This window comes from Zootoca vivipara, chromosome 7, assembly GCF_965207765.1.
Source record: "Zootoca vivipara chromosome 7, rZooViv2.hap1.1, whole genome shotgun sequence".
Classification (NCBI taxonomy): Eukaryota; Metazoa; Chordata; class Lepidosauria; order Squamata; family Lacertidae; genus Zootoca; species Zootoca vivipara.
Window position 1 is genome coordinate 53,573,502 of NC_142590.1, and position 27,885 is coordinate 53,601,386.

The 27,885-nt window shown below is 43.4% G+C and overlaps 1 protein-coding gene across 1 annotated transcript in view; it reads left to right on the forward strand.

Moving 5' to 3' along the window:
- Nucleotides 1–9,924: 9,924 nt before the first annotated feature.
- The window catches only part of PRELP (proline and arginine rich end leucine rich repeat protein), a 33,859-nt gene continuing 15,898 nt past the window's right edge, over nucleotides 9,925–27,885 (forward strand). Inside the window, exon 1 of the mRNA XM_035123464.3 lies at nucleotides 9,925–10,025. The gene's annotated coding sequence lies outside the window, so the exon portion shown is untranslated. The remainder of the gene's footprint in view (nucleotides 10,026–27,885) is intronic.

Below are 27,885 nucleotides of genomic sequence, written 5' to 3' on the forward strand. Positions count from 1 at the left end.
CCCAAGCAGAGGAGAATGAGCTGTATATTGAGTGCAAGCTTTATAAGCCTTGATGGGCTTGCCCAGTTCTTTCCATTGCTTCATTTGCCCCAGTGCTGGACAGGGCGCATCTATTTTTCTGATTTCTCCTGGGGGAAGTTTGTCCGCAGATTTAACGACCAAAGTATCCAAGGAACGTTCAAAACATGTGTTCCCCTTTGTTGCTTTCAGCACCTGGCTGGATCCAGCAAGAAGCAGAAGTCGCATTCTCTCAGTGTGACCTCACTCTTTCCAGCTCCTCAAGCAGCACCACTCCCCTCCCCGTCCTGTAAAGAACGGGGAAAACAGAACATCCCAGGCCACATGATGAGGTGGGGAGGGGAAATAAGGACTTTTATAAGCTGAGGCTGTCCTGACCAAGGTGCTTTGTGATGGGGCAGGTTATCCAGGGCCAATTGTGGGGGAACAAGAGGAGCCTGACTTCTGTAGTTGGCAGGAAGACTTAAGGCAAGTTCACGCATTGGCCCATCCCCTCTGCTCTGCCATTCCCTTGCTTTGGCTCTGTTTTTTCAGATGACAGAATCTGTTGCCAATGGAAATAAATTAAAAGCAACACAAAAGCATCCTTTGGTCACAGCCACTTCATTTTGTGATTCAAACTTCTGTGCTTATGGAATGCTCCTGTTGAAGGCTCCCAACAGCAGGAGGGTCCCATAATAATATTTTCTTACATGGAAGTCCGTGTGTGGGAGCCACCAAAAGCTTTTTCCATGGGACATCACTTAAGGCAAGTAGGGAGGCAGGCGAGAGAAATCATGTTTCTGTGGCTATGAGGCACTTAGGGATGGCCAAGGTTTCACTGGTGAATGTTGTAATTAGAGCATTATTGGGAAAGAGCTGGTTTTTATTTTTACTGAGCCCTCAAAGAAAGCTTGGAAGAACCATACACCCGAAGGGACTGCGCTGCCAGCTCCTCCAGATGCTCCTCTTTCTCAAATAGACCCAGGTCACACCTGCACTATACATTTAAAGTACATTCAATGCAGCACATTTAAAGCACATATCTTACCTCAAAAAATCATGGGAAGTGTAGTTTAGACCTCACATACCTACAGTTTCCAGCACCCTTAATGAACTAAAGTTTTCAGGATTTTTTTGTTAAATTTAAACAACAGTAAAACCAATAATTAAGCAATGCTTCAAACAATTAATACAACTATGCAATTAAAACAAACCATACTACTGCAGCTGATTGATTGCTTTACTGTACTTTCTTATTGGGTTGCTTAAACATGTTCAGTTTTTCCCAAGGGCCTGGATGAAAATGTGGCTCTTCAAAACCTCAAATTATGAGGGCATTGTCTGCATTTCTAAGGGGAGGGAATTCCATTAATGGTGTGCCACCACAGAAAATGCCCTTTCTTGTGTCATCACAAGGTTCATTGGTAGGGCAACAGTAAAGGGCTAATCTGAAGAAGATCTCAGGGCCCAGGGAAGCTGATTGATCACCCTCACTCACCAACAATCTTCTTCTGTCATGGTTTTCATGGGACAAACAGGCCTACTGAACATAAATTGGTTATAGCAATACAGAGAAGCCAGCAGGTGAATAGTCATCCTTTAGAGACAGTCTGTTTCCAGCCTACAAATCTTTATATCTTAGCAACAGATGTTTTATGGGTGGATAGAACATGAGGAATTCATTGACAGATTTGACCCTGCATCCAAGATTGTGTATGTGTGGTAATAATTATATCACATGTGGTGTCACACAGAGTGAGCAATAGTCTACAAAGGTTGGGTGTGTATGGGCATATTTTCATCTGGGGACTCACTGTCACCAAATGAATGGATTTTGTCGCCTTCGCTTCATTAAGCTATCTGCAATGGCTCTGCTTACAAGATGTGCTCCTTTGCCTTTAGATCTAACTTTATGAAACAGATATACTCCCAACTGGACCAATGCGAGGGCATGAGCATGTGGGTGGGTGGGAGTCGCTTAGCAGTTATGCATGCCACAGTCATGGCAGTTCTTATGTAAATCAAGGTGCTTTGCCCTATTGATATGACATGGGCAGGGAAGACCTCTTGGGTGCGGAGTGCAGGGTGCCCAAATTTCAGATAAATCAGTTTAAAATCTGAAGGGACGTGATACTTTGCATGTAATGCATTCACAGTTGCCATGAGTGGGCACAGTGGGTGTCATCCTGGGCCAGCTTCCTTGCCTAACTTGAGCATTAATTTGATGCCTGCTTGCAAAACTCTATCAAGGTGCTAGGGAATTATCTCTGAACACCTCAAATGGGGCAGCTTCTAAGGAGCCCAATGGAAAAACTGGCGATGCTTTAGGGTTCTTTCTGAATTGCTACAGAATTCACATGCCACAACTGTGTTTGTGATGAGAAAGAATGAGAAGGGGAGGTATGAACGTATGGGAAGTGGGTAGTTCACACTGGGAGGCATACCTTGCCGCATGACTCTGGCATGTTTATTTCAGCTGCCTGTGCCTGTTGTACAGTATACTTTAGCAGCGGTTGTACAGAACAGTGAATGTGTGCTTCCACAAGCTATTTAATATCCCCTCTGAGCAACTCATGAGCTGTTTCCTGCTTCATAATGATCCATCTGATAGTGGATTACTTCTGCACTGCACATGCTCTATAGTTATAAGTGTTTCAACCAAGTCAGGTGGCTGTCCTTCTAGGAAGAGCATCAGTCAAAGGTCATTGTGTTGTGTACTGAGATGGGGATCCTCTAGCAGTGTCAGAAGCCCCCTGTAGTCCCAAAGTTCTCTTTTTTTGAGCTAAGCTGGAGATCTACTCCCTGAGCTGCTGCAGAAAACCATCAGTCAGGCTGAATATCAGCTCCTCTTCCTGCACCCAATTGCTCGGCCTGAACTGCCTTTCAGGAAGTGACCTCAGCATACCCCTCAAACCTATCTTTTCATCTTTTCCATCAGACAATTTGAACACATGATTTTCTTGGGGAAGCCCATTCCTGAAAAAGGTCCAGGTCAGCCTTGCCCTACAGATGTTCAGGGCTACAACTCCCATCAGCCCCAGTTCAGCTCACCAGGTGGGACTTGTGGTCTAAAACATCTACAAGGCACCAGGTTGGCAAAGGCTGCTCTAGGTCTATCATTCTCTCCCTAAGAAGGCTTGGCCCTGGTGCGAGATTGGCCCCTACAGTATGTGACACCCGTACTCTCTTGAAATCCATGTTAAATTAGTGGAGCCTTGAGATGCAATGCTTTATTTTTAGATGTCTCAAGGGAAGGTAGGTGATTTGCTTTATTAATCAGGAAATGCTGGCAGAATATAATTTATGAAGTGATGCATATCTGTGACTATTATTTAGATACAAGTCAGAATCACATAGGGAAAGGATATTATCTTTATGCTTCTCACTCCAATATTGAATAACTAACTAACACTCATTTCCCTACAAATCTGTTTGTTGTTAACCTTCTCTAATTCTGATATAATTAGGTCACTTCATTCTCTCAGCTACTCTCCATATTTCCCCCTCCAAAAAAGAATAATACAAACAGTAGGAGGTTTATTGTTTTCCCACTTAGTAGCTCAACCAATCCTGTCTGCACATAACAAATGTATATTAAACTCTGCTGCATTATTCTGCTTTCAGAGTGTTTATTTTCTAAATACAAATAGCCATTTAAGTGCTTCTTTGGGTGAAAGAAGCTGGAAGTTCAAAGACAGATAGTTCACAGGCAAGATAAAAATAAAAAACCCTTCCAGTAGCACCTTAGAGACCAACTAAGTTTGTCATAGGTATGAGCTTTCGTGTGCATGCACACTTCTTCAGAGAAAGCTCACATCTATGACAAACTTAGTTGGTCTCTAAGGTGCTACTGGAAGGATTTTTTATTTTTATTTTGACTGTGTCAGACCAACACGGCTACCTACCTGTAACTAGTTAACAGGCAAGTGAGGTTTTAACCTGTTATATATTGTGATTCGTGTTATATACGTGATTGGTTTTATTTCAGATCTTAGTTGACAGTAGTAGTGGTAGTTGCTGTAGAAGTTGTAGCAGTAGCAGTTACAGACTATAAATAAATAATTTGGTAGTTATACATTTGATCTTTTCACTTGGAATTAATTTCTTCTGAATAGTAGTTGTTCACTACAGTCCCAAAGTTTTTGGAGAAAGCATTGCTTTTTGAAAAGGCAAAGACAGTTTGCAAACAAAATGTTATTTCCTGAGAAGTTTGTAGGTGAAGCTAATGGAGGAACTTGTATGTGACCCAGATTTTGGGGCATCAGCACCTAACATTTATCAGTAGACTAAGCAATCAGAAAATAATTTATACAAACACAAAAAAACTTCAGAGTTTTCTTGGTGGCTTTTTGCACTTCATGTTTCCTCCAGCAGCTTATTGAGAGAGAAATGAGATCTAGGTATGGGCCAGATATTCAGCCAATAGTCAGCGGATGAACAAAATGTCCATTCTAGCTCAAGTTTCACAGATCACAGAGTCAAGAAATGGAAATGCCATGTCCATGATGGAGATGCCAGAAGACCTTCCACTTCAGATCAGATCAATGTACAAGCCCCTTTTTCATATATTATATTATATCATACGCATTATAGCTGCACAGCTCCATTTCTCCATTGTGTGTAAGGCATTTTCAGTTCACTGACACTCAGAAGCGGACACTTGAAATAGATGTACCAAACAAGACACGTGTACTAATTACAGTAATCGGAAGGGATTATATGAGTTGGGCTAGATCACTGGTAAGCAGAGGGTGGATTAGGATCTACTAGTAGATCTCTTGATAATTTGCAGGGTTTCTGGCTCCCAACTTTTCCCACCTCAGCTTGGCTGCTGAACTGAAGAATGCTAGCCAGGAGAAGAATTTTTCTGTGAGTTCACTTCAGTTCTGGTACTAAAAACAAATTCCTTAGCTCAGTCAGTCAGTCAGTCAGTCAGAAGGTGCTTAAAGGCACACTGTTTTTAATTCCATTTTGACTGTGAGTCCTGGAAGACCTGCTCTCTGCCTTACAGCCTTTCTCCCCCTGGCCTGGGAGTGCAAAGCCCTGACTGACTCCAGGGCCGTCTCAACCATGTCGGGTGCCCTGGCACGGAGATCGCTCCGGCGCCCCTGCTCCACCCTGTTTCTTGTCGTGGCTGGCGCCCCACACCACCCAGCCTACCCCTAGAGCCGGCCCTGACTGACTCCAGCTACGAAAGCTAAGGCTGCTGAATGAGCTGGCGTATTTGGGGTTTCTTTGTTTGGTTGAGGAGATTGATGTTCTTGCTGTTAGTATTTTATATCTTGGTTTTAGATCTTGTTGTGACTTTTGTGGAAATTGTTCAGTTTGGTTGTGTGTTCTTTAAATGTTTTATTTGTTGTTTACGACTGCTTTTGTTATGTTGCAGTTTTGTATTTTTTCATTTTGTAAGCTTCCTTGAGCATGGTTTGAAGTTTGAACTGTGGAAAGGTGGCATACAAATGAAATTATGCATGCATGCATGCATGGCGTTCTACTGTCTGTCTTTTGCCCCTGGCTCTGGTTAGGAGATATTAGGGTTCAAATATAAAACAAAGCAGTAGAACCAACAAGCCTGCAGCCTGCCCAACTCTGGACTAGAGACTTCATTGGCTAGCAGAAGCTCAGAGGGAGAATTTGATCCAATGGTTGGTTTGAACTGTCTGCTACAGCAACATGCTTACAGCACAATCCTAAGCATGTCTACTCAGAAGTAAGTCCTGTTGAATTCAATTGGGCTTACTCCCACATATGTGGGATTTAGATGACAGCCTTAGTTCCAAAGGAGAGGAAGGGAAAGTTGCCGACAGAAGGAGATCATGCCAGTTCTTTGGGGAAATGATCAAAGCCAATGGGATGCAAGTTATATAAAGCTGCAAGGACAATCCCACAGGAATGTATTTCAGTTTCCTGGAGGACAAGGTGCCAAAGAACTCATTAGGGGCAGGGAACTAGATTTGAACATGATGCATAAAAGAAAGGGAGAAAATGCTCATTGACAAAGCAATCACTTTTCTTAGGGAGCCAGCTGCTTTTCACTACCAGCCAGTCCATGTTCTCCCATTCCAATTATTTAAGGCTATTTGCACTACAAAGGACTATTTGCTATGGGATTGCTAAAGAGAAGGATCACAGTGTGAGAGAAGAGGATAAATATTGATACCTGCTCTCCAGCTAGCATTCCCTGTTCTCAGTCTTCCCTTCATATTTATAAGACCCATTGAAATCCCCAGAGAAATGCTGAATTGTGCGAAAATGGCAAAAGGCGCCAGTACGTTGTTCCATCTGAGTTCAGGGTGTCCCAACAACTGTTCCTTCTACGTTTTTGAGTCCAGAGAATGATTCACTTTTGGCAGAGAAGTTCTCTGTGTGTACAAAATGGATGCCTTAAGAGCAACTCATCCTTGTAAATAAACAACTGCAATTACTGCTGCATTTTCCTGACTTAATAAAGCCATGGGTGCTTTCCTACTGAAATCAACGGAACCCCAAAATATTGAACTTCAATTGAATCATGCACCACCAGGGTCTATATTTTAGGACCTGGATATTATTAATATTTCTGGTTAAGTTGCCTTAAGAGCAACTCATCCTTGTAAATAAACAACTGCAATTACTGCTGCATTTTCCTGACTTAATAAAGCCATGGGTGCTTTCCTACTGAAATCAACGGAACCCCAAAATATTGAACTTCAATTGAATCATGCACCACCAGGATCTATATTTTAGGACCTGGATATTATTAATATTTCTGGTTAATCAAGGGGAAGAAATATTTGCTAAGCTATCAGTTTGTGTGTTTGCCAAGCTATGTTCTATGCAGTAAGATCTGAAACATTATCCTGGGACACAAAGCTCTGGATCGTCCTAATCTTTGTTAGATTAATTTCTCCTTCCTCTGTTTCTAATAGGGTAACATAAGTACACCACATTCTTAGATGTGATCCTGGACTGATGTATCACAATTTCAAAACTAATTTTGGAATGCAGGATGCCCATTTTGTGGAGTGTTATGGTCTTGGAGGTCTTTTGCAATGGACAAAATGGGCATTCAACATATGTAGGGAAGCTGGGGCACATACTTCACCCCTGGACCGCCGGTGTCCTTGTCTGTGCCTGTTCCACTACATGAAGGGGATTTCTAAGCATGTTCAGCTGAATGTGCTCAGAAGGCTTCCTGTGACGGGCAACATCACATTATAAGGGTTCCAGATTGTGGGGAGACTTCAAAATGCATTCAGTCAAACATGCTTGAAAGCCCCCTCTAAATCTTCCTACTGTGGACTGTTGAGTCAAGTGAGGGTGTTGTGGGCAGAGCAGCGCATGGCCTACATGCACTTCCTGTCTTGATACATTAGTTGAATGTATCAAGGTGTCCAGAGTTACTGGAAACTCTGGACTGAGCTTTAACACAAAAATCATCATCTGCAGTCAGGTAAAAGCAAAAGCAGTTTTGGTTCCCGGTTTTATGTTACATTACCTTTCTATGGACAGCATCATGCACAGAGATTCAGTGAGCAAGCTAGTGGGTGATTCACCCTCATTACAGTTTCTTTTGGTGCTCTGACACTGATGTATTTGGATCAATTAAAAGATTCATCTTGCAAAATGGGATCTTAGTTTCCTACTGGTTTTGCATTTTTCCATTTGGCAGAAGCCAAGATCAATAATTGACTGTGTTTCTAGGCTTGACAAGTGTTTACTTCTCTGGCAGTGCAACAAGATCCCTTTGGTTTTTCCATCCCTCTCACTTCCCGACAAGGATAGATACATCGCTTTGATCAGAAACTTCTACTGCTACTGATACCTCTTTATTTAGAACCCCGTGTGCTGGGAACAATAAGACAGCTAGGCTTTAGGACCAAAATAGCTTTGTGACACCATGGTCTGTGGCCCTTTCCTCTTTTTCCTGTAAAAGAAAAGCAGCCTTGAGTGAAAAAGTGGCAGGGAGTTGTTTCTTAATCCTTTCTCCTACTGCTATTCATCTGCTAAAAATGAACCCCCCCCCGACTCATTTTTCTCCCTTGGATCTTTCCCCCCATTGGTGAAGAAGCAGCTGGAGTGAGGCAATACTGAGCAACAATTGGCAGGAAGAAAAAGGGGTTAGCCCTCCTCCATGACACTTCTACTCCCAGTAGCATCCTTCCGACACAGCTTTTCATTAAGGGGGGGGGCAGGTAACTCTAGGCTCATCCAGACTTCCTTTTGCACCACACTTTCCAGGTCTGTGCTTTGCAACCCTACAGAGGTTTGTTCAGAAGTATGGCCATTTGATTTTATAGAATTGTAGAATTGCAGAGTTGGAAGGGACCATTAGAATTGACCCCCTGCAATGCAGGAATATTTTGCCCGATGTGGGGCTCGAACCCATGACCCTGATATTAAGAGTCTCAGGCTCTACCAGCTGAGTTACTATGCACAGGATTGAATTCAGCAGGAAAGGCCCCAATTTAAGGTGTTAGTATTCGCATCAGGGTCCCTTCCAACTCTACAATTGTATGATTCTATAGAAAGCTCTGATTGGCTTGGGACCCAATTACCTGAAAGAGTGCAATCCCCAGTACCAGCTGTCTCAGTCCCTGTGACTGGCAGGTGTGGTCTTGCTGGCAGTGTTGCTACTGGGGCTGCCCAGTGGTGCTTACCCATTGCAGGGCCTTTTCAGTGGTGGTTCCCCAGTTGTGGAATGCCCTCCCTAGGGAGACACACCTGTCTCCATAATTATTAACTTTCAGGAGGATTTGAAAACATTCCTGTTTACCCAGGCATTTGGTGGCTGAAGCATACGTATCCTGGCAACCCTCAGATCATTGGATGGAATAATGTTTTGAACTGCTTCTAGAACATTTTTAACTGTAGCTGCTTTCAGATGGTTTCAATTGTAATTGTTTATTGAACATTGTAACTATTTTAGAATGTTTTTGCTTTGGTCTTTTAATTTTCAAATTGTGTATTTTCTGTTTGCTGCCTTAGGCTCCTTCAGGAGGAAAAGTGGGATATAAATTCAGTAATAAATAAATGTGTGCCAACTGTTTTAAAAACTGGTTCAAACTAACAGCCTGCTTCCCCCCCCCCTTTTTTTAGCTTGTCTGGATTTCACTTTGCACATGATGGGTGACAAGTTGTCTGAACTGATCCCTATGAGCAGAAAGAGCAATGTGATACCCCCTCCACTCCAACTATATTAGACTTTATTTTTACTGTGGCATTTTGTACTTCCTGCACCTTCTGTGGTTTTATCCTGGTCTTCTAGGAGCATTAAATTGCCACACTACAGACCTCCCAGGGCAGCCTTTGACCCTTACCCTAAGGCAGCTTTAACAGCCCAGCCAGCAATAACCTGACATAGTCAACTTTAACAATGGTAGCAACAAAGGAAGATTAGCATAGAAAAACAATTGCATTTAGAAAGGATGGGGGAATATGCACAGGACTGCCACTGCTTTAAAACACAGGAATGCCATTTACTGCCCATTGAGCCTGACTGTCATCTGAGTCCTGCTGCTGCTTTGAAACGCAAACCTAGACACACAGATTTACTATAAAGTTAGGAGAGGACAACATGCTTATAGAGAGTGAAAGCTCCAAGTTTCTTTTCTTTTCTTTTCTTTTCTTTTCTTTTCTTTTCTTTTCTTTTCTTTTCTTTTCTTTTCTTTTCTTTTCTTTTCTTTTCTTTAATGTGATTTGTTGAACAACACTTGCGGGGAGTTTTCTTGCCCCAGCAGAAGGAAATGTTATTACACACGAACCTTTCAGCAAGCCAGGCAGAAGGACATGCGTGTGGATTAGATGCCAGGAGTTTGGCTGCCAGAGAAAGACGTTATTGTTGTGACTTTCTCCTCCGCCCCTCGCTCCCACCCACCCCTCTCCGAGAGAATCTCTGAGGAACGGAACCGGAGAAAACACACACGGCTTGGAGGAGGGTCATTTGCATCCGAACCGGGCTGCAGTGAGGAGGGAGAGGAAGAGGGGGAGGAAGAGTCCTGGAAGTTAAAACACACACAGGCAGGAGGAAGGTCAGGTGGAAACAGGTAAGCCCTGGGCAGGTGTCCTCTATCTGGGGATGGCCTACCCTAAACAAGAGAAAGGAGGGGCTTCTTTCTTAACCAGTAGTCAGCCGGGACTTTTCCTTGTTTTATGGATCAACAGGTATTTTCTGTCTGGGTCTTCAAAGGCTGCTTTTTGTTTTGGTTGGTCACGAAAAAGTTCTGTCAAACAAACAAAGGAAAAGTAAAGTAAAGAGGTGGTTAAAAATGCTGAGACTGTTTCCATGGCAGCAAAACTTGGGGAACCCCCCCTTTTTCTCATATGCTGCACTCATCCACATACATCCTGTATGTTTATAGCCTTTGCCAAAGCAAGTTGAGTGTTTCAGAAGTCTCACTATCTGTAAGCTTGAAGGGACACAATCAGAATTTTGCAAGGTATGGGGAGATACCGTAGCTTTGAAGGAGGTGAGTTTTATTTTCAGAGGGGAATATTAGGTTGTGGTTTTGTTTTTCCTTCTAAGTGGCTTCCGTTAATTTTGCTTGCACTGCATGTGCAATTTGTAAATGGTTTTGGATAGAAAGGAGTTAAGAGCCTCTAATTAGTTTAATAAAGCAGATTCAATTCCTCTTCGCACTCTGATAGCTGAGAAAGTCGTATGATGTTTATTTTTTCCTTGAGGGAAGGAATACAAATTCTTTGCATTTCTGAGAATTTAGGGCTCTAGTTCAGGGCTGCTTCCTGTTTTGTCACAAAGAGGTGAATTTCAGAAGACAGAATCATTCTCCCACACTCAGAGACTCCTGACCCAGATGCACAATGGGTCAGTGCATCTGGCTGTTAACCAGAAGGCTGGTGGTTTGAGCCCACTCAGGAACAACTGTGGGCAGAATTCCTGCATTGCGGGGGGTTGGACTAGATGACCCTCATGGTTCCTTCCAACTCTAGAATTCTTTGATTCTATGACTTTGTCCCTAGTTCAATTCCCTAAAAGTTTCTATACCTAAAGAGGAGAACACTTTAAAGTGACTGATGTGATTTAAAAGACACTAACTGCAATCCCATAGACACTGATTTAGGAGTAAGTCCCATTGAACTCAATGGGATTTATGCTGAGAAGGCATATACTGTATAGGATTGTGTCATAAGGCTTTAGTCCTATATATACACTTACACTTACAAGAGAGTAAGCCCCTTTGGGCAGAGTGGGTCTTCTTCTGAGCAAGCATCCATAGGTTTCCTCTGGTACACACTAGTATTTACATACCGCATTTACTTGGAACAACGTCCCATTGATTTCAATTGGTTTTTCTTCTAAGTAGTTGTATGTAATCTCTAATAAGGTTACTTGCAGCACCATCCTGTATTTGTCTACTCACAAGTAAGTCCCACTAAGTTAAACGTAACTTTCTCCCAGGTAAAGGGATATAGGATTGTAGCATGAGTGTAAGATTATTCAGTTTCATATATATATTTATATACTGCATTAATGTTTTCCTAGGAAGCAACACACACCCCTGGTTCCCAAACACAGATACATTTTTTAAAAAAAGATGATTAGTTCTTGTCTTTCAGTCAAATCTATCTGGAAGCCCATTTCAGTTGCTTATGCTTCCATAGATTTTGAGACAGATTCATAACTATCTGTTCTCGTGGAGATGTGGCAGTCAGGAGAGAGAATAGCTACTCCTGGCTTATTGAATATATAAGTTTGAACCATTATTTGAATAAAAAGGTTTGCAGGTAACTGGGACATGGGCTGCATACATCCCACACATTTAAAACACATACCTCCTACCTGTAAAGAATATTCAGAACTGTAGTTTACCCTTCAGAGCGCTGCAATTCCCAACACCCTCAACAAGCTACGGTTTCCAGGATGTGTGTATGAGGCAGGGGTGCTTTAAATGTGTTGTGTGTGTATGCAATCCAACTTGCTGAGCCTCAGAGATTTGCTTAGGAACTTCAGCAGCTAGTCCACATTTATCCAGCATTTACCCACAGAAGAAAAGCCCACTAAGGCAGGCTTGGAGGGTACTCTTTGCAGTGCCCCTTTCTTAGCCAGTAGCACCTCCATTCCTGGTGGGTTTAGGAAGTCATGTGCCTGCTGGGGGAAGGGCTATTTTCATGCACACACACACACACACACACACAGTCTTTCCCTCTTGGAACAGAATCCAACTCATGTGATTTTTTGTTAGATGTTCAGAAGAAAGGGGTGTGGGAATAGAAGAGGCTGATACAGGAGCAGAACTTAAGCAATCAGGAAGGGGGCTTGGAATTGAACAGGCACTTCGCCTTTGGGGGAGAAGGGAGCTTTCAAACAGCTGGGCTGAATTGCCATCAGTGCAAGCAAATCAGAAGTGCAGGATTTGGACTGCACTTTTGTTAGCGCTTTGGAAAGTCTTCCCTGTTCCTTGTGACTGGCAAAGAGCAACTGGCGAGAACTGGAGGTTCCAAGGAGATCTGAGGTTGCAAACATCAACGGCAAGCACAAGGCACAATACAGGGATGGCAAAAGTATCGCCAGTAGCTGGTGTTACCAACAATACTGGTTAAGGGTGTGAACTGTGATCTGGGATGCCCATGTTTCAGATCTCATCTCAGCTACGTCAGGCAGCTTTTATTTAGGGGGCTGGGCAACAAGTTCCAGCACTACCAGTGCCTGAAATGAATAAATAGAGGATCATTATAGAGTGGGAAGGGACCCTGAGGATCATCTAGTCCAACCCCCTGGAATGCAGGCGCATGTTAAGAGGATCTGCTTTGTATGCAGACGGTTCAGTTCCCAGCATCCCAGTAGGGCTGGGAGAGATCCCTGGAGAGCCACTGCCAGTCAGTGTGAATCAGGTCAACATAATGCCCTCTGGATGTTGTTGAACTCCAACTTCCATCAGCCCCAGCCAGCATGGTCAGTGGTTAGGAATGATGGGAGCTGTAGTCCAATACTGTAATGACTACCCTTGGTGTAGATACTGAGCTTGATGGACTAAAGATCAGACTTGGTATGAAGCGGTATCTGATGTTCCTATCCAAGCTGCTTCAACCAAGAAGTTGATGAAGACTAAGGCAGGATCTGTGAAGTCTGTATTCAGCAATGAGTTGCTGGGAATATTATCAGGGCCAAAGGGACCTGTGTTTTTTCAGGGGGCTCCTTGCACTCCCAAATTGTGTGTGCTGCAGTGGCCAGCCTACATGAGCAGGGAATTCCCATCCTGAGACATGTCCTCTGGGCAGGCCTGTTGCAAAGACTGGGAGGCACAGCCTATGCTGTTCGCTTGAATTTTTTCTCATTTTATGCTGTGCAGTTGAATGGGGGAAAGACAAAGGAGAGGCATTTCACTGTATTTTTGCACTCCGGCTGGGAATTGTATATATACCAAATAAATGCATGATGTTTGCATTTTATTGTGCTGCTTTTGAAATGTGGACTCGGGCAGATGGAAACATAAAATGAGCCCTAAGGGATGTAAAAGAGTGCAGGCATTTAGCAATGGGGTTTTTTCTTTTTCTGTGTTGCAATATCACAGGAATTATCCAGCCAGTTGATTCCAGATGCTTTCTGTATGAGGCACACCCCATCTGCATGCAGGCGCAGAAAGCCTTCCCTGCAGACAAAAGGCTGGGGTGGTCGAGGCTCCCTCCTTTAACCAGCCCACAAATAATTTGGAATGGTTAATGGTATGATGGCTCCAGCCCAATGCAAACACTCTCTTGCCTGGCTTTTCAGTCGTTCCAGAGTCTGCGGAGAGAGATGGTCTGCAGCATCACCTCTCTGGTCTTCAATGTCTTTTGGAGACAGCAGAAGAAAAGACTATTTTACCGAGGGTAAAGTTTCCTGCTTCTGTTTTAAGTCCAGCTTGGACTTCATTGCAGCTTCCAAGAGGCAGAGAGAACCAACATCTCATTCTGATAGGCAGAGGGGTAGGAAAGCCACCCAAAATATCCACAGTTGTCTCAATGGAATGGAAATTGATTATACACATTCGACAAGCATATGTGAATCTTCATGCTTTACTTAGGTTTTGCAGCATGCTTGGTTTGTGCTTGGGTTTATTTTTTTCATACAGTTTGAATGTTTTTGTCACGGACTGGAAAAGAAGGATAATGACTCATATAAACACTGGAAAGAGAAAGAGGTATGAACAGAGAGTCAAGGCCTGAATGTTATGGCAAGAGTTCAGAATCCATGCTGTCTGAGTGAAGAGCTCCAGTTCCTGACCACTGGAAATCCTAGCCAGACTGCACTCTGACTTCTAAGGACCAAAGTACATGTGAAAGCAACAGATCCATGTGCTTCTATTTGTATCTTTTCCAGTTACAGTGGTACCTCAGAAGTTGAATGGAATCCATTCCAGAAGTCTGTTCAACTTGCAAAACATTCAGAAACCAAGGTGTGGCTTCCAATTGGCTGCAGGAAGCTTCTGCAGCCAATCAGAAGCTCCAGAAGCTGCAACGGACGTCTGGGTTGAATGTTCGCAAACCGACTGTATATATAAAGTGGGGTTTAGGCTTGCAATTTAGGGAGTGGGTAGATGCTGAGGCTCAGAGGGCCAGTAGCTCAGTGGTGCACCCCCATACTGTGTATTCACAAAGTCTCATGTTCAATCCCTGCTTTCTTCAGATAGGACTAGGAAGGACTGAGTGTGAAACTCTCAGAGTAGACAGTACTGAGGAATAATGGCCTGACTCGCTAGTCCATTCTGCATTATACATTTAAAGCAGTATCATGCCACTTTAAACAGTCATGGCTTTCTCCAAAGAATTCTGGGAAGTGTAGCTTGCTATGGCTCCTGAGAGGTGTTAGGAAATCCCTATTCCCCTCACAGAGCTACAATTCCCAGAGTCCTCTGGGAAAATGGATTGACTGATAATCCACTCAAAAAATGTAGCCATGCATGTGTGGTGGTGGGGAATAGGGGGCTCCTAATGACTCTTAGCATCATTAACAAACTGCAATCCCCAGGATTCTTTGGGGGAAGCCGTGACTGTTTAAAGTGTCCCGTTCAAGGGAAGTCATAGTACTGCTCTATTCTCCCTTGGTCAGACCACACCTGGAGTACTGTGTCCAGTTCTGGGTGCCACAGTTTAAAAAGTATATGGACAAGTTGGAACATTTGCAGAGGAGGATGACCAAGATGATCAAGGGTCTGGAAACCAAACCTTATGAGGAATGGTTGAGGGAGTTGGGTATGCTTAGTCTGGAAAAGAAGAGAGTTATAGGAGGTATGATAGCCAACTTCAAATATCTAAAGGGCTATCACATGGAAGATGGAGCAAGCTTGTTTTCTCCTGCTCTGGAGGGCAGGACCCAAACCAATGGCTTCAAGTTACAAGAGAGGAGATTCCGGCTAAACATCAGGAAGAACTTTCTGTCAGTAAGAGCTGTTTGACAGTGGAATGTATTCCTTTGGGAGGTTATGGACCCTCCTTCCTTGGAGGTTTTTAAGCAGCGGTGAGTTGGCCATCTGCCACGGATGCTTCAGTTGAGCTTCCTGCATTGCAGGGGGTTGGTCGAGATGACCCTTCCAACTCTACAGTTCTAACTGGTGGCTCTTACCTGTGGCAAGTAATTACTTAGAGCTGATGCTCTGGCACCAAAATATTCCAGTTTTTGGATAAGGAGAAGTGAAGCAGTTTTATGTGTTTGTGTTGACCTGCCCCATGTCTTTTACCATGAAGCCTGTTCCACAGCCACTTTTCTGCCAGCTAGGCTCATTTACATTATCGGATGCTGGCTTTGGCTGTCTCTTGCCTTCTTCCGATGTAGCACAGACACAACTGGGAAAGGCCCTTGACTGAGTCAGCGTGTGCAGCTCATATTCTAGCAGCTATTGTGTGTGCAGATGCATAGCTCTGTTCAGGTGACACATGCTGGCCCACCATTGCTGCTTCACGGCAGTGTATATCTGAGTGGGCAGGAAGTGGCAACACAGTGTTGGAAGACAGAAGAGTGTGTGTCACACGGCTCGCTGCCCTCAGGTGTGGCGGAGGACGCTGTCCTGCTGCCAGTGCTGAAGTTAAGATTCAGCTGCCAGTCTGGTTGGCTTCTTTAGGTGGGGTGCATGTGTGCCATCCTACCCTTTGCCTCAGACAGCAAAATGCCTTTGGAGTACGTAGGCCTCAGGCTGTGTAAGCACTATACATTTAAAGGACATCCTAAGCACATTTTCCCTCTCAGGAAAATGGGCACTGTATTTTGTTAAGCGTTGCTGGTATTTGTAACTCTGTGAGGGGTAAACTATGCAGAATTCTTTAAGAGGGGAATGTGCTTTAAGGATTTAGGTCCACACTTCTGCTTGCCCTGTGCCTAGAAAGCATGGGTTCAAGCAGTTTTCCAGTCCGAGTGGTTTGGCTTTTGGCCTGTGGCTTCTCTGGGAAAACCCACTCTTCAGGGCTAAATCAGAACAAAGCAAAGCAAAGTACTGTATGGATGAGCCTTTTATGTATACACAACCTCCATTAAATTGAAGACAATGTAGCTTTTGCTCACTCCTCACAGGCAAAGGTGTGCACATATAAGAATAAAGGGCCATCATATTCTATTATGACACAAGAATGCCCCCTGGAAAGTCAAGAGCAGCAACCATACTTGAATTATAAGGAAGGCAGGGCAGAGCCTGGTAGGCAACAACAGCCTCCTTGTCTTTTGTGACAGCCCCGTGAAGGAAAGCCCTTGTTTTTAAATATTGATCGCTCCATATTGAATTGTTTTTGGAGTAATCAAATGACAGCTTCCCTGGCACGTTGCAACTGTCCTAAATTCACTTGCCTCAGCAAATCTGCTTGAGTGTCTTGTCTGGCAAGAAGGAAAGGAGTTTCTGCCAATTCACCTCTGCCAATTCACTATCTGCTCTTTTGATGTTTGAGAATCTGTCAGTTGCTCAAACCACAGTGTTAAAAGTTGACATGCAAAACATGTTAGTGTTCTTCATCCTACACTACATGTATGAGACAGTTTCTATAGGCCAAACCTTGGGAAATAGCTACACCCATTGGCTGGAGGGGAAAGCCCAGTCTCTGCCTCCTCAGTTGTAGTATATTCACTCACCTCTCTTAGCCCTTCTGCACTGTATGCACACAGTTCAAAAGGAGAGTACCTCTGCCTACAAACTGCCAGTCTTGGACTTCCAATGAGCTTTTCCTCACACTAGGCTTGCCATACATCAGGAAACTTTCTGACATGTCCTGGTTTTCGGGTGCAAAAATGGTGTCAGGAGGGAATTTTGCCGAAATGGCAAAATGTCAGGAAAAACTGGGTGCATGGCAACGCGATGGAAAAAGCAGCGAAAACAGCTCTGAAAGCTTGAAATGGCAGGTTTCAGGATTTTTACTTTTTGAAATATGGCAACCCTACCTCAAATCTAACATTGTGAGTTCATCTGCCAGATTGCTATATGTATGGCAAGAGAAATTACTCTTTTCCTTTCTCTTGTGTTGTGCACTTTTGCCTCAATCAGTGTTGCTCACTTCAATTCACATCTGGTATCTTACCTAAAATAATACATTTTCAATCATATATTCTGGAGTCTGCTGAATGGATCAGCTCTGGAGTTTTGCCCCTTGCATGTCTTACCTGCTTGGTTCAAGAGAAAAAGTATTTGAACAACTGCCTCTTGCAAGCCCTGTCTTTCTAGCTGTTACACATTAGCCAGCATGGTTCCCTCAACCCTGACCATAGGCCATGCTGCCTTAGGTTGGTGGGAGTTGACAACATGTTGGCGGCCCCTGCATTGCCCTATAGCACACCTATGTCCACTCAACCATTGAAAAATATATTCCAGTTAATTGGAGAGAAAAGTCCTGTCTCCACTAATGCAGAGGTTGGGATCAGGACTTGGGTCAAAGGTCAAAGGCAGGGCAGATTTTCTACAGCCTCCTAAGCTATTGCTTTTAGAAATCTATGTGGAAGCCAATAATTAATTAAATTTTGGGAAGTCAGGAAGGGAGTCTTGTGGATTTCATTAAGTGCCTCGCTACATATTCCCCCCTATGATCTAAGAACTTGTCGAAAACTGCCACAAGAAGAAGATAGTTTGTATCTTTGATTTTCACAGTGACCCATGTACATTGGTTGGAAGACACGCTGGGGTCACGTCCTGACTCTCTCAAGAAACACACAAAATAGGTCAAAGGGTTGTTCACATTTTTCCTACACAGTTGGCTTCTCCTTGCATGTTTTTAAAAATGGGGACTTAGGGTGATGCTGAGTGCAGAATCTAACTAAAATGATTTAAGAACCTATTTGAATATTTAGGCTAATTTCAGAATTTGAACAAATTAGACATGTCTAGGGCATACACAACAGCAACTTCTGAGAATATTTAGAAGTTAGCTACTTTTTCATAACAGACAAATCCATCAAGCTAGCTATATAATTTTCAATTAAAATTATATCCCACAGAATTAGGCCATAGAGTACCCCCTTCTATGTGTACTGAAGGGTCACTGTTTTCCCGACAGGAGGCTGGAAAAGTATGTTGCTGCACAAACAGACCTCAGGCTCAACCACATACATGTTACATACAACAAAACAAACAAAAGTACATACAATATCTCTGTTTTCAAATCACAGAGTCCTTCCTACAGGTCAGTTACATTCAGTGTGAGACATTCTCTCTTTTTAGGCTCAAAGCTGTGGCCAGAGTTCCACTGCACAGTACAATCAACAAGGCCAAATAAAGTTGCCTTGGGGGATGGATTACGATTTAAACAGTGGGATTTAAGTATGATTTTTGCTGGATTTTGCTTAAAATTTGGTTTGGAGTGTACATAGTTTGTTTATTTGCTGCCAGCTCATTCTTAATCTTGCCATCCGTCCTTTATAATTTGTGAGCTCAGCTCACAAATGTTATTTCAGGGTTGAGCTAGTAAATAAATGTGTATTGTATTGTTGAAAACCCAGCTACATAAATATAGAAATAAATGACACACTTACAGATTGCATCATCAGAAACTAAAAAGTGCTATGCTAATTCAAAGCAGATTGGCACTTCTTTTACGACTTTATAGGAAGCTCCTGAAATGCAGCGTTTGCATTTTGCATGCATGGAGGTTTGTTCGTCTCCAGTGCCTCCAGATCGGAATTCATTTTTAGTTCTCCTTACAAGAACCTCACATTAGTTCTTGTATCACATAAAAAAGAAACTTTTGGGATAAAATCCAGAGGAGCAAAGGAGGGGCATTAGAGTGAAAAGGCTGTGTTCTTACTAGAGGGAACTAGACTTCTAGAAAATATCATTTTGCTGAAATAGTTTTCTGAGACATTCACTTTCTTCCTCCTCCCCATAATTCACATGCTATGTCCCTGTTGAGTCCACTGTTTTGTGTTGAAGCTAATGACTCCAAGCCCCAGCCCCATTATGATGATGGGAAAAAGCAGGAACCAAAGAATTCTAGGGTTAAGATGAGACAGATGGCAGCAAACACAGGGGGAGGCACAGAATCTCTTTATGGAAAGAGCCTGTAACTTAGATGCCCAGGAATGTTTTGAGACAGCTCAGCCAAAATATGTCAAAGGCGGCCAAGCTTTCCACTAACCCGGTATGCCAACAGCCCTGTGGTGCATGTTCCTTCCCTTTGCCCAAGTATCTTCCTCAGCCTCAGACAGATCTTGCGGTGTTGTGTGGATTTGGGGAGGGGGTGTCAGGTGGCAGTATATTATTTGAGGATGCAACTAGGGTGGCCACTTATGTGCCACCAAAAAGGAAGAAATGCATCTCTGAGAAAGAAGGCAAAAGAGGACACAGATTTGCACAAACTTTCAATTTGCTGATTTATATTTTGTAGATGCAAATTTAGAAATAGACGTCTTTGCTCTCCCTTCCTACATCTGTTTATCATTGAACTGGACAGCAAAGAGAAGATCCTTCCAAACAGAGGATTGACAGACCTTCAAATAGAGGACATTTGTAAAGTAGGAGACATGTCCACTCTCCAAATGAAGACACTGCCAGGCCATCATATGTATGTAAGAGAGGTTTCTAGGAAAGCATCTGCAATCGCTGGGGAAAGCGTATGCCGGCCTGCTTACTGGCAGATCTCGCCATTTCCCCAAATATTTTCAGACCGATCTTTTTGACTTCTGACTCTGTCTACTGTTGGTCCTCAGTGTTTTCTTGTTAGCGTAATGCTGTTGACATTTCCTCACCGCAGACCAATTGGGAACTTGACAGCCATACAGCGCTGTTTGTTAATGGGGCAAGAGCTGTCTGATGGAGCCTGGCTGGTTGGCTGGCTGCATACATGATGTCAGTGGCAGCTGGACTCCTAGCTGTATGCTGGACAGTTGATGAAAAGAAACATGCTGAGGTTAGTAGACTGTAGAGAATCACAGCACTGGTGCAAAATATTCCATTTTTTTAAAACCGCAAGCCATATTTGAACGTGGAAAGTCTAATTTTTAGAAGCTTCCAAATGCTTTTAACAATCTAAAACTATTGTCCACCAATTGCTAATGATGCTAACACTAAGTTGGTAAAGCACCTTAAATAGGGTGGAGATTAGGATAACCAGCTGCATAAGAGGGGGGGGGGCTCCTGAACCTCTGATTGTTATGTTAAAATGGCAATTACTGCAGGGACAGTTTTTCTCACCCTTTTTGCTGTTCTGTGCAACCTTCAAAGCAGGGATGGGAAGCCTGTGCACACACACACGATGTTGCTGGACTATAACTCCCATCATTTCTGACCATTGGGCCATCCTGGCGGGGGCTGATGGGAGTTGGAGTCTATGCTAAAGACGTCATCTGGGACTCAGATTTTGAAGGTATCTCACTTGAAGAGGCTTAATTCCCCCCCCTCTAGAAATGGAGGCCTTTTGAGATGAATAAAACTCCCAGGTGTAGGCGCTTACAAGAAGCTACAGTGCAGGTTCAAAAAGTCACTTTCATAATGAAAAGAACCTCCATGCTCTGCAATATTAAGTAGCCTACGAGAGGCTTTTAGGGGAATTGGAGTCCAACACCATATGGAGGGCCACAGTTTCCCCATAAATATATAGTAGCTCTATCTTACTTTGCATGGGCAGTCAAAGCATTTATAAAGCTGCACACATGGGAAGGGGAGAATTGTACCAATTGCCCAATGTCCTTGTTGTATCTGACCGTCACGTGTTGGAACTCACATCTGCACAGCGGCCTTACACAGACAGTCCAATAAACCATGACTATGTTTGCGTGATTTTTACCCTTGACAAATAAAGGGTAGGAATCCTGTGTTCAGAGCCTATGTTCACTGGATATAGGCAGAAGTCCTTATGTGGACCAAATCTCTATGTGGAAGCTCAGCATGGTTAGGAAATGAGTTTAGAAGACATTTCTTGACCACCCACATTAGAGTTCTATCAGTCCTGTTGACAATATGGGATATGCTTGCAGAGATTTTTGAATTTTCATTAGTGAAGTATCTTTTTAAAATACCCAGGATGATCCCATTATTCAAGCATATTCAAGAGAAACTCATTCCATGGTGGGGCAGCAGTATTGGACATGCCAAATCTGCCCAGCCTCCATGCATTTGAGGCAACATCTAACTAGTTTATGATGGAATATAAACTATTTTAGCCATTTGCCAAGGCTTGGTGGCAGCTGATTCAGAATATACACAGATCTCAGATGCCCTGTAAGCTAATTATTTTTAATGTGGAACCACAGAGGGAATTTGACTTGATACACTGTTGTTATTATTATGTCTACCAATTAATCATAGGTACAGTATTGTTTTCTTACTATGTCAGCATTGACTACCAGATTTGTCCGTATATGGCCTCTGAATGACGGCATGTGGTTTAACGTCACCTCCTTTGCTTTAATTTAAGACCTGAAAACTTTGCTAACATCAGTGAAGCTTTGAACATTATAGTGCTGGTATGGTATTAGTAGAGCATACCGGAAAAATATATAAAAATATATTTTATGTATTTTAAGATTATATTTACCCCACTTTCCCAATTCTTCAGGCAGCTTACAAATCAGTAAAAGGCAAGGGGGGAAAACCCAATTAAAACTTAACATACTATTAACCACACTAAAGTGACAATAAATACTAATTCAGCTGCAGCAAAGCCATAAGCAGCCCCAAAAGGAAAGCAGTTTGGCTGTTTGGACAGTACATTTCAAGACTGGGACATGGGGGTCAGAAGAAGAGTTTGGATTTGATATCCTACTTTATCACTACCCAAAGGAGTCTCAAAGCGGCTAACATTCTCCTTTCCCTTCCTCCTCCACGACAAACACTCTGTGAGGTGAGTGGGGCTGAGAGACTTCAAAGAAGTGTGACTAGCCCAAGGTCACCCAGCAGCTGCATGTGGAGGAGCGAGGAGAGGCAATCAGTTTCTTTGATGAACATGCTGCAAAAAACAAAACAAAAAAACAACTGTTGTGGGAATGGACCACTAATGGACTCCATGTTTTATTGTTTCATTTATTAATTGAACTATTTATATCCTGACTTTCCAACTCACAAAGAAAGCAGCGCCATAATTGAAGAACAATCACACTGTGACCTTAAAAAGCAACAAAAACAGTACAGCAGCTGGTAACCAGCAGTATACTTTTCAGCAGTGAGATTTAGGAATGAGCCAAACTATAAGCATGCCAGAATAAAAAATGTGTTGGCCTGAAGCCCACAAAGAAAGGGAACAATGTGATCTTGTAGACTAGAGAGTTGTACAGCCTGGCTTTCATAATTCTCCTGTGTCTTCACCAAGATTTTTATCTATTTATTTATTTATTTTTGCTGGGTATGTTGTTTCCAAAGACAATTCAAGCCGTTGGTATTAAGCTATGAGTCTGTCATGGCTTTGGAACCAGGTACCTTAAGGACTGCTTTATGAGTACCAAGCTATATGGAAGTTAAGATCCTCCACCAAGTCCCTTCTCAGAGTGCCACCGCTATTGGCAACAAAGGGGGTGAGTGCCCAGAGTGTATAATTCCCTCACGGAGGAGTCCGTTTGGCTGTCTTTAAGACACTGGCAGATGAAAGTGGGGGCAGGGGAGCGGTCCACCCTGGGTGCCATCGGGGGGGTGCCCCCGCCCCCTGGGACGCTCAGCACTTTCCGTGCACTACTGGGATGCTCACCACTTGCCATGCACGCCCTGGAACGGGTGCCGTTTGCCATGCCTCCAGATGTACGCTACTCCCAGTGCCAGAGCAGGTAGCTCCACCACTGCTTTAAGATGCCAGGTTAAAACATTTTTTAGTCCCTCGGGCGTTTAAAATGAGATGAATTTATCAGCACTGAAGGGAAATGAAGCTATATTTTAGACTCTGTAACTATGTTATGTGTCTTATTTCACTTGGTTCTGGCATTGTGGTGATTTTAAAATGTGTTTTTGTTTTAATGGTGTGTGTGTGTGTGTGTGTGTGTGTGTGTGTGTGTGTGTGTGTATGAATGAATGAATGAATGAATGAATATGTATATTTGAATGTATAGGAGCAGCCCATGAGACAAGGTGTCATGACCGCCTTGTACATACTTCCCAAGGTTTCATGGAGAGTGTGCACATAATCTGTCCATGAAGAAGGAAGTGTGCACATGTCGCCAACTCGCTTTAGAAAATGTGCATATATTGATTTAATTATGTACATTTTCTGGTCATTATGCATAATCCCCAATTAGCTATTATCTGGGCTGTTTCTGCCCCTCAGACTAATCTTATATGGTCCTCAACATAGCCTCAGTCCAGTCTACTTTTCACCATTCTCAGCAGTTCTCCAGTCAGTTGAGCAGCGAAACAGGGATGGAATTGCTGGGAGAGGAAAGCTTAATATCTTCCCTGCCCCTTCCACCATATTGATAGAAATTGCTCCCCTATGCTGCTATTAAGCTTAGGGAAAAGTTGAATAGCAGCATAGGGTCAGTAATCATTGGAATCACAAGGGAGGGAAAAGTTGACTACAGTGGTACCTCTACTTACGAATAACTCTACTTACGAATGTTTGTACTTACGAATGGAGCTCCGTCCGCCATCTTGGATGCGGTTTAGATAGGATTTTTTCTACTTACGGATTTTTAGATAGGGTTGCTTTGACTTACAATTTTTTCTCCCAATGCATTCCTATGGGATTCGACTTACAAATGTGCGTTCAGAACGCATTAAATTCGTAAGTAGAGGTACCACTGTAGTTGAGAAAGGCAAAGAAAAAAGATCTGGGAGAGAAAGAATGTGAAGTACCAGAATTCTCATGGGAAGGGAAGTGGAGGCAACACTGAATTCTCTGAGGAATCAACAGAAGCTGCTGCCATGTAATAGAAATTGTTAATATTGATTCTGCTAAGCAGGGATTCTTTCACAAGTGCACTTGAAAAAATAATCTTGCACTATGTGTGATTGCCCCCTGAAAGAGAAAGCAGCACATTGTTATGAACTCTTCTGTGGCATCAGCCTGTGACCTTTGTCGTGTAATAGTTTCTCTACACTAGGTATGGGGAAGCTGTGGCCCTCCTGATGCTGCTGGCCACCAATTCCCATCATCCCCAGCCATACATGGCCAATAGTCAGAAATGATGGCAGTAGAAGTTCAACCATAGCTGGAGGACCACCGTTTCCCCACCCCTGATGCAGGAGGAGATGGTCCTTCTAGCTACCTAATCCCAGGCTATTTGGTTTATTGATTTAAAGTTACTAACAAGCACTTTGAATTGGGCTCAGAAATGAACTGGTAGCCGGTGCAGATGGAACAGCAATGGAGTCAAATGGAGGCTGTGACTGTGTTCTGCACTGATTGCTTGTTTGCAACCCACTGCAGGGACCTATAACAAAGCTCCAGTGGCCTCATTTGTCTTGCAAAAATGCCATAAAAAGGTGGTGATGGCTAACACACCACCAGGTGTGTAAATCCAGCTGTCTGAGATGAACTTCTTTTGGGGGGGGGGAGAGAAGCAACTGTCAAGCGAATATTTCTAACCTCTCCCTTCCCTTTTATTCCTTATCCTATTCTTTGAAAAGGAGAAAGCATTGTCCAGGCATGGCTATTCGTAGCTTTATCTGTAAATTTGTCCCACAGTATGCTAAGCACATGATTCATACACACACAAACTCCGGGACCCCTTTGTGTATTGCACTGAATATTTCCAGCGCTATCCCCAACTTCCGATGTATTGCATGGAACATTTCTGCACCATCACATTACATTTGCAACAACAGCTGTGGGAAATTAACTAACACGCTTGGAACAGTGGTATGTGAGAGGCTTCCAGGGCTACAGTTCCAGGTTGCTCTGTAAATCATTTTGACCCATGTCACTCGAGCAAGTAAGAAAACACAGGGCGAGGCTGTGTACTACTTCTTTTTTTTTAAGCCAATGTAATCAAGACTACAAGTTCTGTGTCAGTCTAATGACTTGTCTAAGAGAGTAGCAAGATGCTTTGTACACATTTTCACACACCATCCTGTAATCTTATGGAAGTGTCTCTCCGCTGAATTGACTTTAGATTAGCTTTGACTGCTAATCTTCCTTCTTGCAGAAGCCTATCTGCTTAGCAAGTCTGTTCAAAGGCGGGCCAAATGCTGTCAAAATTTCAAAAATCCATTGTCACAGTACCATGTCTGGGTATTATAAAAAAATGTGGCTTGTGATTACAGGCCTCTAACCCACTTTAGCTAAGTTATATTGTTAATTTTCAGGGCTTACCTCTGCTTAAAAAGCTCCAATGAAGGAGAGCTCGCCATCTTCAAATGGAGTCCGTTCCACTGTCGAATAGTTCTTACTGCCAAAAGTTCTTCCCGATGATGAGTCGTGGTCTCCTTTTGCAACTTGAATCTATTGGGTCCTAGCCTTCAGAGCAGGAGAAAATAAGCTTGCTCCATCTTCCATGAGACAGCCCTTTAGATATTTGAAGATGGCTATCCTATCTCCTCTCAGTCTCCTTTTTTCCAGGCTAAATATACCCAACTCCTTCAACCATTCCTCATAAGGCTTGGTTTCCAGAACCTTGATCATCTTGGTTGCTCTACTCTGCACATGTTCCAGCTTGTTCATATCCTTCTTAAATTTGGGGCTCCAGAACTGGACCCAGCACTCCAGATGTGGTCTGGCCAAGGTAGAATAGAGTGGGACTATGATTTCATTTTTAAGCCATATAGCTCTCAAATAAGCATGGCCTATGTTTTTCAGGGGTTTTATCTTTCTTTCTTTCTTTCTTTCTTTCTTTCTTTCTTTCTTTCTTTCTTTCTTTCTTTCTTTCTTTCTTTCTTTCTTTCTTTCGTCATCCACACTTCTGTTTGCCCCAATGCTTTCCCTTGGGAAAAGCTGCAGTTTAGCACTGAATTGGAACAAACGGCAATTAGGTTTCCGCTGATTGCTAATTGTTCCAGTTTAACACTAAAGACCAGATTTTCCTTGTGAAAATGTCAGAGCAAAGGCAAAATTGCTCAGACCTGTACCTAGAAAGCAGGGAGCAAGCGGGAAACCCTTGGACTCATGTTTTCCAAGCATGGGACAAGTGGAAGCATCAATGAGCCCTTTCTTTCACTACTAGTGTTATCATCTCTGGACTTAACATCTGACTTGTTGCCACTTCTGTGCCCTTTTATACCTGGAAGGTTACTCTTTTGGTAGCAAGTGTCATCCAGTGGGCCATATATGAGCTGTAATTCCACATACATGGAAAAGAGGCTAATGATATCCAAGTTCACTAGCAGCATCTTAAGCAATAAGGAACTTGGTTATACAGCATGAGGCTAGAGAACTGAAAATGGTCAGCTTGTAAGCATTTCTTTAGTACACCCGATAAAACACTACTGCCCGGCGTCAGCAAAAATGGACTCTTGCGAGCACTATTATAAGATAGAGTTAAGCCACACAGGCTTCATATATCTGATTCTTCAGAAATCCCCTACAGCTCAGAACATTTCTCTTATCTTGCTTCAATTACAAAGGCCGTGTTCCCAGATGTGGGGAAATTGAACATATTGGTTTTGGTAGGCTGCACAGCACAGCAAGCAGAGCAACCAATATGTGCACTGCTCTGCCACAGTGAAATGAATAGGACAGAGTAAGTCTGCCTGCCTGTGTGGCACAGAGGTGCACAACTCTGTTTATCTCTGGGGTTGCTCATTGTGTGCGGGTCTTGGTACAAATAGGAGGGGGAGTGTGGCATATGGGTCAGAGCAGGACAATTTGGGCCCATTGCCATGACTGGAATAGGCTCTGAATAGGCCCTTTTAATGGAATGAAAGGTGTATACTTTAAAAACTAGAAATCTCTCTCTGTGTGTGTTCAGTTGGGTTTGGGCAGCGCCACATTTAGGTGCTGAGCTTAGGGGGCACAAAATTATGATGATGATGATGATGATATGTGTGTGTGGTGTGTGGGCAGACTAGGCTGAGTGGATTTAGGGGCCTGCCTGGGTGGGGGTTGGGGGGTTGGGGTGGGCGAATAGGCTGCAGCATAGAATCAATTGAATGAGGTGGCCCTTTTACAGGGCCGTGCCTTTGGGTAGAATAAATGTTATTTCACATAACACACGTGGGTAGGGGAGACAGGGTTGGGACAGGGCAAAATTTTACAGAACAAGCGCATTGGGGGAATGATTGTGTGTAAAATGAATGGGTCACAGAGATAACCGGGGGAGGGGGGTTGGACGGAGGAGAGGAGGGGAATCACAGGGGTAAGCCGGGGGTGGGGGGGAGAGGGGGCATAATAGGTCATGGATCAGGACAGAATTGGGGGATTCACAGGGATGAAGGAGGGGGATGAGGGGGGAATCACAGGGATAAGCCGGGGGTGAGGGGAGGAGTGGGGGAATCACAGGGATACGTCATAGATCGGCACAGGGTAGGGGAAATCACACAAATAACCCACAGCAACACGTGGCAGGGCCACCTAGTCACCTATATTTGTACAGGTACATACTGAGAGGGTCCATAAAAAGCAGCTGTACCAAAAATAATTATTGTG